Below are 19,898 nucleotides of genomic sequence, written 5' to 3' on the forward strand. Positions count from 1 at the left end.
GTCAAAGTTTGCAAAAATTGGTATCGATTTTTTTGGATTTTTCAAAATTAGACTTTTGATCGACGTTTTCTCAAAAACGCCTAAACCGATTTTAGAAATTTGAAAGCCATTTGATGTATTTTGGTGAGGACTATCGTTTGTCAGTTTTGTGCGACGATCTGCCAAGCCGTTTCTTTGCAATTTGAAAAAAAGTGTTAAACTTTTCGTCCACATTTAAGCTCATCCTACCGAACCGATTTTAAAAAATCAAAAACTGTTCGAAAGATATTAGTTGGGAATAGTACTGATTAATTTTAGGTGAAAATCTACCGAGCCGTTTTCTTCTAATTAACTGTTGAAAAAAAGTGTTAAACTTTTCGTCCACATTTAAGCTCATCCTACCGAACCGATTTGAAAAAATCAAAAACTATTCGAAAGATATTAGTTGGGAATAGTACTGATTAATTTTAGGTGAAAATCTACCGAGCCGTTTTCTGCTAATTAACTGTTGAAAAAAAAAAATTAAGCCGATTTTCATGGAACTTTTTTTAACGAAATACATCATGGTCTTATAGAACTTACTGTAATATTACAGCCTTACGACAAGTAGTTTAATTTTAAAAATTCGTCAAACTTTGCTAAAATTATTATCGTTTTTTTTTAAGTAGGATTGATGAAGTATATTATTTACACATTTTTTTTTATTCACAATATCGATTTTTGTATAAACCCTACCACCTACCTATTTAACTATCTACCTATCTGTCAATCTGTTCATTTATTTACAATTTAAACGTTACATGTTTACCTCTCTACCTCTTTACTTGTTTGTACTGTATGGCAATAAGAAATATATTTATATCTTTATTCATTTTTTCACTAAAATTTTTGCTACAAGTTTTAAAATTTTCAAACCATTTACCTTGTAGTATAATTTTGATGTGCAACACAAAAGTATCATAAAAGATACATATCCCATTTGTAGTTAAAAAACTATTATAATTTATCACCCATTACATGAATTTCAATGATTCTATATTTGCCGCCGACGAATCCGCCAAATTAGGCTACGCCCGTTGTTGCATTGTTCGTTCGTTTAATTCCACGTCAGTGCTATGCTGCAAATTAGCAAAACCGTACCTACATAATGTTTACTCGTGTGTGATTAGCAATAAGTATTTCATGTTTCATTCTAGTTACAATTTCATGAAAACTACAGTTTGTTTTGGAGTTAGTAGGCAGAGCGCCCACAACCCACCTATGTGAAGCTCGATATCAAAATAGTGAAATCAAGATAATCTGAATCATGTTACATATCTTGTTCAATTTCTTTTAATAATAACTATTACACTTATACAGATAGATCGCTTTGTTATTTTGCTGTAAGTTGAGCATTAGTATGCATATATAATTAAGCTCAGAACGATGATTTGCCTTGAAAAGTGATTTGTCTTCATTTGGGTACGGTTGTGACAAATTTTGTGGGTTGTGACATGTTTTTGTATCTTTTGGTTGAACGATAAAACATGTGAAGCAAAATCCAAAGGACCTAAGAAAAAATACGATACAGAGAGAAAGGTAAAAGCAATACAAGAAAAGAAAGATTTCACAACCGGCACCATCATCGAATGTTCAATTCTATCTCGTTTGTGGAAGTTCTTATTCTGAAAGTAGATGTGGCGTAAGATAGATGAAGTTCCAAGTTTCACATGCAGTTTCTGGTTTCGCGTAAAATTCCGCAGGTAATAATCACCATTACATCTGTCACTATTGTGACGATTATAACTAGAACTCAGTATATTGATACATAGTTTGTTTTTCAAATTTTATTTTCAATACCAATCAAAATACAGTACAATTCTATGAGCTATTTGGCTTATATCATTAACTTACACACATACACACACATATAAATTATTGCTACAGATATTATATCCATAATTGGAGAATCTCTCCAATAAGTGAAACCACCAATACTGTTTATATGTAGCAAAGATATGGTAGTGCTAAAGATCGTGAATATTGGGCAGCTTCTTCTTCAGTCTCCATTAAATTGGTGTCTCAAGAAGCTGAGTGATCATAAAGTTCGAATGATATTCTAGTTTGTGAAAATGTTAAATATTGAAAAATGTTATATATACTGTTATATAGTTACTGTGATATTTTGACTGATTAGTTATCTAATAATTATTGGTTGGTTGACAGATTTTGAAGAAGACTGTTATAGTAACACTAGCCATGATCATGAGTTATTAATTATAAGAAGGAATGCAATTGTATATTCAGATTATTTTTATATATTGTTATATTATACACATAAGCTTTATGATTGTTCAAATGATTATGTTGTGTTGTGTTACATATTTCTGACAATAAAAGTCTTTATAAGCCATCTTGGTGTTCGTATCTATAGTCTATTAACCTATGTTTAGGCCTGTCATAACCATTCTGGGGGTGTGGTCGTTTGTGACACTGGCTAAGAATATTATTTCACCACTTTTATGTAGATAAATGTTCAAATCAGCATTAATTTTAGCCTTTTGCCACTTAACAGGTAAGATATAATAATAAATAAATCATAATAAACCTCGTAACACGATGTTGGTTTGCGATGGACGCCCAAACTACTGATCCCATTCTAAATTTTATTGGCTCATCGTGTGCATATATGTCCAACTTTGGTTACGTAAATTTGAATTATAAATATATAAATTTTATAAATTACAATAAATTTTGACAAATATTTACTAAAAAAACAAAACACTAAAATGACAAATGTCAATATTTATGGAAAATTCGAGAAAAAAAAAATTATGATTTTTCAAAAAAAATATTTGACAGTTCAAAAAATATAATTCAAAAACATATATACATATATATATATATATATATATATATTTTGTAGAGTTTCGAACAAGAATCCAAAAATAATACAAAATAAAAAACAAGAAAAGTTTTTAAAAAAACAATTTCTTTATTTAATTATTTGTTTATTGTCGACGTTTCGGAACTAGGTACGTTCCATCTTCAGGAAAATCTTCCTGAAGATGGAACGTACCTAGTTCCGAAACGTCGACAATAAACAAATAATTAAATAAAGAAATTGTTTTTTTAAAAACTTTTCTTGTTTTTTATTTTGTATTATTTTTGGATTCTTGTTCGAAACTCTACAAAATATACACAAATCCAAGACTCTACCATTCAATATATATATATATATATATATATATATATATATATATATATATATATATCCAACATTTATATCAAAATAAATCTAATTAAAAATCAACGTTTATAAATTTAAAAAAATGTTGACATTAAAAAAATGTGAAATGACATTTGTCAATATTTATGAAAACTATTAGATAAATAGATTTATAATTTATATTTATTTGATTTGATTACCAAATGAGTTCGGATACCAAAACGTCCTCAAAACATAATAGATCAGAATGAAAAAGCGACATATTAAATTAGGCATTAATCATAAACAAAATTTTGACAATTCAAAAAAATTGAATTTTATACTAAAAATATTTATGGCAAAACAATGGGTCAGCCAGTAAATATATATATATAAATATATATATAATATATATATATAATATATATATATATATATATATATATATATATATATGTATATATATATATATATATACATATATATAGATATATGTGTGTGTGTGTTATTAAAAATCTAACCACATATTTTTTATTTTTCCATATATCCAAGCATTATTTGATTTCGCCTATGGCGTCTCGTTTGTATTTCAGATTTTCATAAATTATTTTCTGTTCAAAGCTCAGCAGACCAACGAGTAGCATGTGATATCTAAAATATTCAGTAAATAGTTTTTTCCCGTGCACAAATTTTGCTTTATAAATTACATATTCTCTATATGATAAAAAAATATATTTCGATGCGTTGCAGTATCTCCTTTCCGGAAAAAAGCAACTAGCGTATGAAATCATGCTTTAAAATCTGTGTAAATATATTACTACATAGAGTAAAAATGTAATATAGATATATATATATATATATATATAATATACACATATATAAACCTTTACACCTTTAAAAATGCTATCGGTTAGTTTCAAATAATTACTAACTAACAACAAATAACAAACAAAGTTCAAAGTTTGCTTCCATCATAAATTAGATGTTCAAATTTCAGATTATTGCTTCACACGATTTAATTTTTCTATCAATTCACATACAAATTTTCGAGATACCTTATTCAAGCAAAGTATGCATTATCGATTTGTTTACCTATACTGAATATGTGCATAACATGAATAGAAAACCATAAAAGCTTAAAGAATTCTGTACGAGGCACGGATGCCAGAGATAACATTATTAAAAGGATTTGCTACAATTTCTATTATGTACAAGAAATGGTTTTCTATGGAATGTATTCGAGAAATAATATTTAAGTAGATTGCGAAAGCTTTTTGAGTCCTTTCTACGAAATGCACTTTCATAACTACTAATTAACTTGTTAAATGCACTTTACTAAATATCTGTTCGTTAAATTTTACATGAATGGCATTAAGTGGGTCTTTAAATGCAGTCGGATTACTTTGTGCAAACAAAATTTTATTAATTTGGCATATGATAATAACATACCAAAACTTGTGCATATTTTTAACATGATTAGTTTAACTATTTATAGACAACTTAACGCAAATTTATTACTAACCAGTTAGTCGTGATTGACGAGTATACTCGTCATGGCAAAATAGTTTGGTTTTGACGCGTATATTCGTCATGTGTATAATTCTTTGACCACTAGCTATATAGATTGCAACTTTATAAATACAAGTAAAGCATTTTCTAAAAATTAAGATATTCTTGTCACTAATCTAGAAATGAAAATTTGTTTTTGCCAGATTATTTGAACTTTCGATTTGATGGTGTTTCAAGTAATTCTGAAACGCTTGGCATCATAATTTGAAAAAATATGAATGTGTGTGTAAGTGTGTTCGTATGTCCAAAATTTGACTTTCTGTCGACGTTATCTCTGATATTAAAAATTTGAAAGTCATTTGATAAAACTCGATAAGTACTCTCATTTACAGTTTTACACAATGATAGTCTTAACCGTTTCTTTTCAATTAGCAGAAATTTGCAAAATTTCGTGTTTCCATATTAACCAATATTTTTGAGCAGATTTTTAAATTTAAAATACTGCTCATAATATATTACTTGGAAATCGTGCTGATAAGTTATTAACATAGACTTTCTTTAAGCCAAAATGCCAGTAACACCTGGCTATAATATTAGTTGAAATAATTTAGAACTAGTTGAAAGTGGCATTTTGCTTTAAGGCAAATTGCTAAAACTTCTTAATAGATGTAATAATTGACTTAATAAACCCAAATTGAAATTCAGATATTTATATAAAATTTTCAATTGTATATCCAGAAAATAAAGTTTTGCCTTTACTTAAATCTGAACATTGCGATTTTCTCGAATTGATTTCTCTCAAACACAATTAAAATATCTGTTATATATTAATTGTAGTGCACAAATGCGTGCATGTATGTTCTGAAATTGAAGCCTACTATTTAAAATTTTAATCAAATTACACAATTAAACCAATTTTTGTAGGACTGTTTAGTGCATAGACTTTTCCGCCATGTTAAATTTCATTAGATTTTTTTCAGATACTTTATAAATTATTTTGTCAAATATTAATTATCTGCTATTAAAAACTGGAATGATTATGTACATCGTGTCGTTTATAATATTTAATCATTCAAATTAATAGTAACGTTTTTTACTAAGGAAGAAGACTGATCATTAGGTAACACAACTATAAAGAATATATTTAGATAATTAATAAATAATTTCTGTGAACAGTGCACAAAACCATAAACTTGAGACAAAAAGATTATTGCAAAAACTATAACAACTAGTGGTGTATGACATCGTGCTGTAAGGCAAATTGCTGGAATTTCCGGTACTATACGAAATGTTTGAGGAATATTAAATGTTTTCTATTTATAAGAATTATAAATGAATTGCAAAGTTGAAATTATTTGTTCAAAGTATATAAGAACTTTAGTCAGAATTAAAATTAAAATCTGAATTATTTTCAATATACAAAAAAAAAATCGCAAAAAAATTAAAAGAAAAATTTTCCTTTCCAAAAGCAATTATTTTGTTGAAACAAGCATAAAGTTCTTTGAATCATTCAAATCGGACGCTTAGTTCTCTCAAAAACTGCAATTTTTTGCACATTTAGATCTGTATCTTTGAAATGGCTGAACCTGCCTTTGCGAAAAACTACTCACTTCTTCTCCCACTCATTTAATGTTTTTTAGATCATTCAAATAGGATACTCCGTTTTCTCAAAATTCATCATTCAAATCGGATACTCCGTTTTCTCATTTGTATTTTCTGTACTCTTTGCTCAGTATCTCCGAAACGGCTGGACCTGCCTTTGCCAAAAACTAATCAGCACATCTCCATATCAACAGGAATCAATTTTTTTTTTGAACCATTCATATCGGTTGATCCATACACACAAACACACACACACAGACACACAGATATCCACTTTTTCTGAGGTATGCCAAAATGTTCAAAAACTTTCAAAACGTGGAGAAATGTAAAAATTTTCAATTTCAATTTTTGGACGATTACAATAACTTACCCTACGAGAAGTTTAAACAGCACATATATGGTATTACAAAAAACTGGCTTGGCCGATTGTCTCGCAAACCTCATTGCGGGTGTTCCTTACCGAGTTTACCACAATGGCTATTAAATTATATCTCCATGTTAAAGTTTTATATAACTTTATAATTGATTTTAAATTCTAAAATACTTATTATATTTATTCATATCACAATTGTATTCAAAACCATGAATTTGCCTCGAGACCTACAACCACTAGTTTTTTTTTCTATTAACCGAATATCATTCAGTGCGGCGGTGATTACATTGACTTTTATAGAAGTGAATTGTGTAAACCGCATCGGTGAATAGGGCATTGAAATAGCTCGACGGAATATTCTGTAAAGTTTGCAATATAGAAACACGAGGAGAACAGCTTGATGAGAAAATGATGCATATTAGATGATCAAACATGCCGGACCGATATACACATACTTGCGTTCTACGGAGCACCATGAAAGTTTGAACGCGGTGATATAACAATTGCATCAGGATTTCAGGAAATTGAGCGGTATTCTAGCAGGAATTGAAGCACATACGATAGATTATTATCATTTTAAAATATAGTCAAGGAAATGTAGAGTGTAAGCAAATAGACTATAGTCTAACAGTTCTATTGTTAGTTCGTTGAGATGCATAAAATATCGTAATTGTGTTAGCCTTACTTAAACTTAAACTTAAATATTTAATAACATTTTGAAGTATAAATGGGTTAATTTAGCACATTTACGTAAGTGTTTATTCTATAAAAATCATAAATATTCAGTTATTAATAAGCGCACTGAAGTGAATGATATAGCATTCATTTATATTTTGATGCAGATTGTCATGAATGTTATAGTATCCATATTATATGACGATTAAAATATGACGTTCATCATATTAAGTTCCAGCTATCAGATTATCAGATTACGATTTAGATTATAATTTGACTACGCTTATAAACGGTGTTTAATTAAATTTCGTATTGGTAACCATTTTAAAAATAAAATGACAAGATATATTTATGTACTTTACTGAAACTTTTTCTGTCTTCAAACGTATTAATTGTATATCGCTGGACTTTTGACATTTATATGTCATCTGTAATCAGTTAATACTAATACCTAATTCTTCGCCCTGGTCATTAAGTCCAACCAATTTGTTTACTTGTCGACCAGTTTCCGCATCTGCCTACTTGTCAACCTGTTTATTATTCTATTAATCTACCAGTATGTCCATCTCTATGTTAATATATTTGATTAGCTTTCTATCACCATATCTGTTTACCTGTCAACCTCTCTAACTATCTATTCCCTACCTGTCTACCTAACAACTGTCTACCTAACAACATATTTACCTATCTCCCTGATTGCTTACGTGCCTGTCAACTTGTCTATCTATTTTTCTCTACGTTTACCTGATTACCAACCTGTCTACATGTCAATCTATCTAAGCTTTCTATTTCCTACCTGTCTATCTAACTACATGTCTATCTTACTATCTTACTATCGGTTTACCTGATTACCTACATATTAACCTGCACGCCCTTGTCTATCATTTTGCCAGTCTATCAGTCTATCTTTTAATGTTTCTATCTGTTTACATGATTACCTGTCTACCTGATTACCAATAAAAAATAAATTATTATTAATATATGTCAGGACTTTTGAACCTCATGTGTCATCAGTCAGTATTTTGAACAAGAAAATGATACAGTATATAAAACAGTATTCTACTTATCTAATTAAAATGTTTGAGAGAACATGAAGAACATGCTGTGGATTTATTTTAAAATAAAATCAAGCAAGTACTTATACCATTATAGTTTATTATAATACGTTTATTATGAATACCTGTCAGAATACTTTGTACTTTTATTTTAAATTGAGAATATTGATTTAAGCTGTGCTTTTGTGAGTATGGTACAAAAGAATTAGGTTCACTCAAGTTTAAATTATTATTACCATTAGTGATGACACATATGAAAAAAATTAAAACTATTAAATAATTGCTATTTTTGTATCTGATGTACTGCCCTGAAAAATTTGATTTTAATTTGTTTATGTGCATGCCCATGAATCAAATAAATTTACTTATACATTTTTTAAATAATACATATTTTGCAAATAAGAGCATAGAGAACGTTATTAAAAAATTAAATAATTTGGGCGTTGTAAGCCCTATGGTAATTTGAACTGGAGTGAAACTAATTATTTTGTAATGTACTTACAAAAGCACTACTTAATTCAATATATTTAATTTAAAATGAAATTAAAAAGTAATTCGCCTAACTAATAAGGATGAAAAAAGATAAATAAAAGTTAAGAAATTTATACAAAATTAAATATTTTAACAAATTTAGTTAAAAAATAAATAGTTACGAATTGACTCTGAATACATATTCCATTTATATATGTTTCAACTTTATTTTATTTTTATGAGGAAATACTGAAACTATAAAATTATAACTAATATTTATAAAAGTGAGCTAATTTTATTCTTCAGTGCAGTACATCAGATACAAAAATAGAAAATATTTAACAGTTTTTTATTTTTTCACGTGTCATCACTAATGGTAATAATAATTTAAACTTGAGTGAACCTAATTCTTTTGTACCATACTCACAAAAGCACAGCTTAAATCAATATTCTCAATTTAAAATAAAAGTACAAAGTATTCTGACAGGTATTCCTAAATAATAAGGATGAAATAAGATAAATGTTGAGAAATTTATACAAAATTAAATATTTTAACAAATTTAGTTAAAAAATAAATGGGTTAAAAATTTACTCTGAATATATATTACATTTGTATATGTTCACACTTTAACAAAAATATTATAGTTCTTTTATTTTTATGGGGAAATATTGAAACTGTAAGATTATAACTAATATATATAAAAGTAAGCTAATTTTATTATTATGATTATATAGTTTGAAGGCCCACAACATTTGGAAAAACAATTTTTTTGGAAAAACTTCACCATATAATTAATATTGGAAAATAATTGTTTCGATTCATATTTTGCCATATAATTAATATTGGAAATTAATTGTTTCGATTCATATTTTGCGTTTAATTTTTAATTTTACCCTTTTTTATTTATTTTATTTTATAAATATCTTCTTCTTCTTTAAAATTAATTAGATTCAATTATACACTGCAATTCAAATGTGCAGTAATTTTTCTTTTTGTAGCCAAAATATCTTGAAAAATATTGATTACATTTTATTAATTAATTATAAATTAATACTAATTTAAGTAGCTTTTTGCAATTAATTCAAAAAATCTCAAGGATCACTTTTAGATTTATATAAGTTTAAACTCTACTATTTTGTGATTTCTCTACAGTGTGATACTTTCCTTTGTAACAAAATTGTGTTCTCAAACAAACCTAATAAATATTTAAAGTATACTTTTTGTCTGTACCATATTCTAGAAATGCACAGTCCTGGAAGTAAATTGGTGAAATTGACGTTATCTAGACCACGTTGATATATATTGCGATGGTCTTCTTTTCAGATGTATAAAACAAGGGTCGTTCATATATATTTTTAGTTCCTGATATTTCTTGCCGTTGAAAGCAAACCAACAGAATGATTGATTCGATTATGTTAGCTCTGTGGAAGGGATTGAAAATATCGTGTGTATTCAAGCTTAAACCGCCAAATACTGTATGAAATGAAGAAACCGATATGTTTTAGAGGTATATAAAATCATATACTATTGAAACTCACGTAACATATTACTTATGAATACACTTTTAGTAAATAAATGAAAATAGAAATAAATTCTTCATTTTCATACCTGGTGTCAACTAATAAGATAATTTAATAAGAAATAAAGAACAAGTATCTACACATGTAATTTCATTTAAATACTCCTATATTTTGTAGTCAAAAATTGCTGAAAACCCAAAAATAAGCCTTTTTGAGAGGTAATTTTTTTTGCTCGAATTGCGATGTAACACAAAGCGTTTATTCATTATAAAGTAAGAAAACTGCCATAAAAAATTTAGATCTATATGTGTACGATTTATACGGTTATAATACTTTGTTTGAGTTATTACAATACAACCAATTTAAGTTATTACAATCGATATTGATTGAAATAATCGATTTATTTAAAAGCATTTAGTTATTTTACAAATCATAAGTCCTAACTGTAATTTATTCAAAATTATCTTTAATTTGACATTATTTTCACTTATGATACTAATAATACTATCAAACGATATTGAATTATGTGCGATAATTATTACTGAAAATAAAAACATCAAATTAAAATTGACGAAACAGTTTCATCGGAATAAAATGATCAGAATAAATTTTCAAATAGTGTTACGATTTGTTAATTTGTTCAATAACTATTATAAATGAAATAAAACATTAATACTTGCTGAAACTATTTTGATTTATCAAAATGCAAGCTTATTAATCTTATCAAGAGTTGTTCTTAGTATTTGTAATTAAATATATCAGTAATAGTAGCAGTTAATATATTAAAACATATTTAGTGTACTTAAGTAGAGAACATTCTCACGCTTTTTTTTCAACTAAAACACACTAGGGTAGACTAGGTACGGTTGAACCACTTTTTGAAGTAAAACTTCTTTAGGCGCGACTAGGGTGTAATTCCGTACAAATGCAACGGAAATGCGTTACGGCAGAATTGCGCGTCATTCGCTTTTGATAATAATTTTTCTATATGGACCGATTGTGATTAGTCGTCGTGTGTGTGAAAAGAAATCTGTCGTTGTATGCGTACCGGCATCAACGTTGTATGCGTACCGCTATCAATGTTGTATGCGTACCGATATCAGCAAAGAAATCGGCATAAATAAATATTTTAAAATAACATACAAATACGTAATACAATCTTGATTTAATGAAAAATTCAGTTCTAAATCAGAAGAATATTTTACCCTGTTCTTGAAAATATTGATTAGTAAGATTAACGATTAGCAAGTTTATTGATTAGAAATTATTTCTATATTATTCGTAGTTCCTATAAATTTTTGAAGTGATTAAAATGTAAAATATCGCCAGCAAAAGAGTAAAAATACAAGCAGTCAATGAATGTATGTTAACTTTATTACATGAAGTTCTTCAAACACAATTTTATAATGAGCGAAGTTACGGAAACAATATTGGTTTACGAGTTGTTTAATATAATCTACTGTGTGAACAAATATTACAGAATTTATTAATCAGCATTTACTTCATTTCTCTAATGAAAGTTCATTTCTAAATGATAATTACAATGACAAACCGATCATGTCATATTTGAAGTATGACTTCAATTTTATTATTGTTTTTAAATATTATATATATATATATATATATATATATATTTAATGCTATTATAAATATATAATTTTTAATTTATTATTATATAAATGTATATAATGGTTGACACCAATAAATATGTGCATCGCGAGTGTTGATTGAGTGAAGATAATCAGTATATTTGAAACCATATTTCAGTTAAAATTCATTAAGATTTATCGAAGAGATATGTTTAAAAATTAGTCTAAATATATTAGTTTTCCGATCAATGTATAATTCCTTATATCAAGTAACAACATAAAGATATACAAACATATATATAGTTTTATCAGTAATAGCAACATTAGCCTATAAGTATAATCATAATTGTATAAGTACCAATGTATTAAATAGAATTTCAACAACTTTATATATAAATTATAAAATAGATTTAATGGCCAAATGATGTAAATCGAAAGCCAAAAAACAAAAGAAAAAAAAGTCTAAATATTCGTTTCTTTATATTAATTTATAATGTATGAATTATAGCGATTTACAGAAATCTTCACTATCTTTTTATGTAAAAAATCACAAATACAAACTTCGCTCTTGCCTTTCTAAGTCTTCTCTATCACTGTAAGAATTATCTATGATGCAAAAATATGAAATTCTATAGAATATGAATACAAGAATTAATGATATACTCTAATTATAGGGAGAATACTTAAGATTTATAGTATATTATTTATGGTATATTTATAAATTTAAATTGATATCGATTAAATTTTCATTAAAAGGTGATTATTTCAGGGGAGCTAAATAAGCCTGCATAATCAAGCGTTACATAATTTCAGATCGAAAGTATAGAACTTGATACTTCGTCCGTAATTAGTAAAAATATTATAGACATATAGTATATTTTGATTAAGCCCAATGAAAATTTAAAAATATATTATGGGACAAAATGATTTGACGTCACCGACAACATAAGATTACTCCGAGGCGGAAATACCGTTTCAATTCATACCGTTCAAGTATTTGGATAAAATATTACCTCGGTACCTTATAAAGAATGTTTAATGCGAATGTGTTTGTGCTTTCGGGAAATGATTGAAAAGCGGCTACGCCCTTGTGGTTTTTCTTTCGTCGAGGCACAAGGGTGAATATCAAACATATGCGGTACCGGTACAACTCTGCACATATGAACATGCACGACGACCTATATATAAACCAGATTCAAAATATACGCATTTTAGACCTAGGGCGGATGGATGATAATTAAAATTCGGCAAAAAATACATAGGTTTTTTAAACAATCTATTCTAGTGCTCCACATTTGTGTTTGAAAAAATACATGTTCATCGCAAGCAGAATTCAAAACTAATGTAAACAATTTATAATTTTCTGAACTTGAGATTTATGAAATCAAATTAATTCACAAAATTTGTATGAAAAATTTGAATCGTTATTACATCTCATATTTATGTTTGAAAATTTAACAAGTAGTGCATGGAATCGTTTCTTGAGGAAAATTGCAGGAACTTTCCGTACCAAAATCAATATTCGAGGAAAAAATTCAGTAATCAATAATTATTGATCAATGCTTAATAACAATTGTTATATTTTCAAATAGATAATTATATGTTTTATCGCTCATATATTATATAGCGACGATCTTATTGCATAAAACACTTAAGAATATGTTTACATTAACAAGATTTGCTGAATGAATTCATCTGAGGATATATTTCTTACGACTACAATGACGCATAAAGTAATATATAAATTTTTAAACTGAATTATAAACTTAGAATTTATATTTAAAGTATTAAACTTTAAATATCTTTGAAATATTTAAAAAAAACGAAAAATTTTGAAATATGTGTGAATCGCATAATAAGCAAACTTTCAAAATTAAAAATCTTGGTACAAAATCCAAGAAAATGTAACAAAACTAGTTTAGTTTTTCTCTCTCATTTTTAAAATCTCTATAAAAAATCTGATAATTTGATGAGCATTCGTCTAATGAACATTTTCAACCGCCAAATATATTTTTTTTCAATTTGTCCTCTGCATCTCCAAAACCGCTGAACCTGCCTTCCAAAAAACGGATTCTTCATTTCGTCAATACAAGTAAAATGTTTTTTTGAATAATTCAAATCGGGCGCTCCGTTCTCTCAAAAACCTAATTACGGTTTTTGGCACTTGTTATTTCGAATCTTTGAAACGGCTGGGCCTGTCTTTGTCAAAAACTAATCAGCACGTCTTCCAATCAATAGTAATTGAATGTTTTTTGAATTATTCAAATCGGTTGATTCGTGTTTAAGAAATAGTTGACAAAACTTTGTACCCGAACACACAAGTTCAACCATTTTGTCTAATTATAAGGTATGCCAAAATGTTCAGAAAACTTTGAAACGGTTACTATTTACTATAACTTACTATAACTTACCCTACGGGAAGATGAAAATATCCTATTAATTTTTTTTTAATTTTTATCTATTTATGTATCTGCATTTTTTAATCTATATAGATCCAGTTTAGCAATCTATTTTTATAATGACTGAGATATTTTACGAAATTTCGGTTAAATTAATTTGAATTTTTGCTTTTACTCTTTTGTGGTAAACAATCCACAATTATTTGATTCCATCTGTCTTGAAAATAGAGTCCAAGGCAAACATGCCTGATATAATAACAACTGTTGCTTTGAGCTCAATATCAAATCATGAAAACATGGAAATATTCAAAGTTCTGTGTTGTTTTTCAACGTATTTCGTACTTCCAATATGGTAAATAAGAACTACAGCCATATGTGAAACCAAATAATATATGGTTTGTTTAGCAAATTTGAAGAAATTATGCTGTGGTACCTACTAAAAATTCCTAAATTCTATTCTATATTACTTAATGTGAGCAACCAAATGTTTTACGTAAATTTTCAAAAGCTTTTTCAAAATATAAACAAAATTCAAATTTTTCTTCAAATTTGCTAAACAAAACCATATATTATTTAGTCTCACATAGACATATGCACATCAAATTTTCAGATGAATAAAAGTTTAAAATTACCTTAATATTTTATAATATAAAAAAGTCAAATTTAAAAAAAAAAAACTAGCTGTAAGTGGAATTCTGTCTTGAGGCAATTATGGCATCGTGCCTTAAGGCAAATTGCTGGAACTTCCCGTACCGTAACGAAATGTTCGAGGAATACTGAATGTTTTCAAATAGATTATTATAAATATTGTAACATTGTCTAATATTTATAAGAATTATATAAACTGAATTGCAGAGTTGAAATTATTTATAAAGTATATTAGAACTAATAGTCAGAATTAAAAATAAAATCTGAAATATTTTCGATATACAAAAAACTAAATAAAAAAAAAAAAAAAAAAAGTTGGAACAAAATTTTTTTTTTCCAAAATCAATTATTTTGTTAAGACAAGCAGAAAGTTCTCTGAATCATTTAAATCGGACGCTTAGTTCTCTCAAAAACTGCCATTTTTTACATATTTAGCTCCGTATCTTCAAAATGGCTGGGCCTGCCTTTGCCAAAAACTAATAAACACTTCTCCTAATCATTACTAATTGAATGTTTTTTAGATGATTCAAATCGGATACTCCGTTCTCTCAAAAATTCGATTTCTATTTTCTGCACTCTTTGCTCCGTATCTCCGAAACGGCTGGACCTGCCTTTGCCAAAAACTAATCAGCTCTTTTCCCTATCAATAGGAATCGAATGTTTTTTGAACCATTCAAATCGGTTGATCCGTGCGCCCTAAAACGTGACTGGAAATTTGTATCCATACATACATACACACACACACACACATACACACACACACACACACACACATACACACACACACACACACACACATCCATTTTTTCTGAGGTATGCCAAAACGTTCAGAAACCTTCAAAACGTCGAGAAATGTAAAAATTTTCAATTCCGATTTTCGGCCCATTACAATAACTTACCCTACGGGAAGTTAAAAAAAAAAATTTTAAGAAATTTCAAAATTTTCAAAAATATTTTTTTTCAAAGACTTAAAAATGATCTAAATAAAAAAAAGAAAAAAATCGGTACAGGAATGAAACGTGGATCCCATTCAGCACTAGTTTAAATATTTAAAAACCAGACAGTTATATTTAATACACTGTAAATACACCACAGTATTTTTTTTTTCATATTATTATAATTTACATCAACTAGCGAGCTATGATTACAACATCCAACAGAGGGATACCGGTTTGGTGCCGGTTACATTTGCAGAATAGCAGTAGATTATGCGGCTCGACATTTACAGTCGTCCGCAAGTATTTCGCCGGCGGTTGCGATGTTGTAAATTTTTCATCAGATCCGAAAACCCGCGTCACTGTTAAAACAAACATCCGACTTACCTACACAGTTCATTAATTATAAATACGGTCCCATACATATAGGCACGCCTCCATGATTCCATGATTTCAACCTGCGGGCTTCCATATAAAAACACGCGCAAAAATAATAATCACGAATTACATTAACAGGGATTGAAATTGGCAGGGATGATAATGATTACATGGAAAAAGGGCTCACAAAATGTGTATATCGGAAACCAATTATACTACTATATATTGAAGATAATGCAAATAAAAACAAGTTGTAAGGCATTAACAATGGAAGGCATTTTGACTTAAAGCAAGTTGCTTGAACTTTCCGATATGTGGAAATATTCGATTTAATTAATAAATATTTATTTTTATTGCGATCTACTTGTCTAACAGTATATTTGTTCACCTGTTTAAGAATCAATCATTATAACGGTCAGAATATAAACTACGCAGTATTCTTCGTGAAGCTCAAGAAATCTTTGACAAACTCGGCAAGCGTTGATAAAATTTCTTTATAGACAACTACAATGATGTTGAACAAGTCGTAAAATAATGTTAACTAAAATTTCAAAGTCACATTGAAGGTGAGCTGATAAAAAGGTATTTAATGAAGCTGATATAAAGGTACTTAATGACGATTAATTGAGTCAGTCGTACTTTAGTTTTCAATGCAGTCGTATTTTAATTAATCATATTCAATCGTATTTAATTTCATTTGTTTAAGTTCTATGCGGAGTATGCAGGAAGTCATAAAATAAACAAATAAATCAAACATCTACGTCTGTTTATATTGATCAGCCTCCACAGATTGGTAACAGCCTTGTATAGCAGTAGGAAAAACCTACATATTGTTGGCATCATTGTTGGACCTTTAACACATTTTGCGATGTCAGTGGTGGTTCTTACAATATATATAAATCAATAACAATGATCTGAAATTATCATTTCGCAAAAATATATTTAATTATTCATTTCGTCAAGGCAAGTGAAATATTTTTGAATCTTTCGAATCGTATACTCCGCTTAAGTCTAAAACTCAATTTCTTTATTATCAATTTTGACTTCTTAAACATTTTTTGTATCACCACTAATCTATAAACTGAATAAAAAGAGACCTATGATGTGGGTTTCAATACAAGTTTAGTTCTTAGTAATGAATTTGTTTTAGCATTCGTATTTGTGTCATAATAACCAGACTTCTTAAAATGCAGATTTTAGACGTATTATGATTAGTTCACTTTACACAAATATGATTTTAATTTTGTATATCACAAAACTTTTCTAGATAGTTTGTTGTTCTAGATATATTTTATTTTATTCATTAAAAAAAGTAAAAAATAGAAACATTCCAGATGAGATGACCGTGGACTACAGATTCTAAAAGGTAATTATGTGAATGCACTGCATTATGATAAAGTCTAAAATTTGTATCGCTATCTTTTAATATAAAGTTCGAGAAAACATTATATAAAACTACAAAGTTCTAAATTAAGTAAAATACTAGCAAACCCTTTGTATCTTCAACCAAAATCTAAATTTTCTTTCGAGTAACTAGAATGTGTAATTGCAATGATTTTCATAAGAATTCTCAAAATTTTTATTTATTGCAACATATATTTGTAAATAAAATGTATGCACATTACTTAAATTTAGATACGTATCTAAACCGCAAAAGTACCTAAAAGTGGAAGAAATGGATTAGCAACAATTGATTATCATAATATTTTTTAAACAATCATTGGATTCTTTATGATGCATTCCCCGCGCGCATTATATATTTTAAGCCTTACTTCCCTAATCCTCCGACTAAAGAGATCCAAGATGAAAGTGTTTCTGTCTGATTTGCATATTTCAAAATCACAAAGCATCCCTTTAATATTTCAGAATAAAAGCTCTTGCTCGTTCTGTAACAAAAGCTTTGAAAAACTAAACCTTCCAAATGATTTAATTTTGCAACGAAACGTTATTTAGTAGAGCTGAAATGATGCCAAAAATCCGAGCGCTGTGTATATGTATCGCATGGCTTGTTGAGTATTTTTAATTAAGTTTAAAGATATTCCGTGCGAAGCGAGACGTCTAATGAACAGTAAAGAATTTCGCATCCAAAAGTTAACGGCATCACGAGCTCACTTATTATCTTACTGGGTTATATTAACTTATTTGATTTAGTTGCAATTTCTGGTTTCCACCAAGCTTTTTAACCATGGCCTGCTTTTCTATAGTCCATCACTTTTATGTGTTGGTTTCCACAATAATGAAAAGTGATGAGTAAAACCACTTGTAAAATAAATGAATTCATGAATCTTTTTAATAAATAATTAGTTTGTATGATGTAATACACGTTATATATAGATATATACAGGGTATCCCAGAACTTAACGTCAAGCCAAAATGGGCTGATAGTGTTGACCCTAACTGTCCTGAAATGAATTTACAAAAACCAAATATCTCACTTTGTTATGAAAATATGAGCTTTTAAGCCAAACCTAGAGCCTTGGTGAAATTATGACCACTTTTTGGTTATTGTCGTTAATTTTTATTAATTTTGTTTATTGAAGCTTCGGAACTGTAACTGTGAATAACATTTCTAGGATTTTTAAGTTTTCAAGAATTAAAATTTTTGTTGAACTATGACTTAATTTTTTTTAGATTTGGTCGACATTGAGAGACCCTCTTTGCGCGATCATTAAATTTTCCTTATATATGTGGCTAGATTATACAGATATACATACAGAATATAATATTTTAAAATGAAGATTTTTTTTATACTTAATAAATTCAGCTTCGTTTATGATAAATTCAGCAAGTGTTTAGGTTTGGTTTTATTCATACATTATTATCTTTCATAGTGATTGAAAAAAGGATTTATAATAATTTTCTTCCTATTTTGTAATTATGTTTGATTTTGAATGTAATTTCAAGTAATTGAAATGGCGTATCTCAATTTTGTCTTAAAAATCTAAAACTGTGCATTAGAATTTTTTTTAAAAAATAGACAATGAAGACTATCACATTCTATCAGGATTAAATTAAATTATATAAACTTAAGTACATCTTTTTATCCTTTTGATATAAAATTTTATTTTTAATACTATATGCAATAACGTTTGAAAAAACTGTGATTTGTAGTTCATCCATAGTTATACGCGATAACCACAAATTTCTTTTATCATATTTTTGAAAACCACAAACGATAAATGCAATATATTCTGTAAGTCATTCATTGTTCTTCGTTTTTCAAGATCCTTACAATATATAAACGATGTAGCTTATTCTGTGACGTTAAGGTTTGCTAATAGTATTTTTCTGTATGATCTGTGAGAAGTATGTACCCATTTGTATAATTAAATAAATAAATATTATAAATATAATGGTCAGAGTATAAACTACGCAGTTGTAGTGCTATTCATACAATACAATGTATGCGCAATAACCTTGCAGGCGTTAATAAAATTTCTTTTTAGACCACAAAATATGCAATAACAACTTAGCCATGTATTGTATTGCATTCTGCATAAACATTAAATAAGTCGTAAAATATTGTTAGAGGAATTCAAAGTCACCCTGAAGTAAGCACATAAAACGCATGCAATGA

This window comes from Ctenocephalides felis, unplaced genomic scaffold (assembly GCF_003426905.1).
Source record: "Ctenocephalides felis isolate EL2017-DRISC unplaced genomic scaffold, ASM342690v1 CF-g0.4_SCAFFOLD_01492, whole genome shotgun sequence".
In the NCBI taxonomy this organism is placed as follows: Eukaryota; Metazoa; Arthropoda; class Insecta; order Siphonaptera; family Pulicidae; genus Ctenocephalides; species Ctenocephalides felis.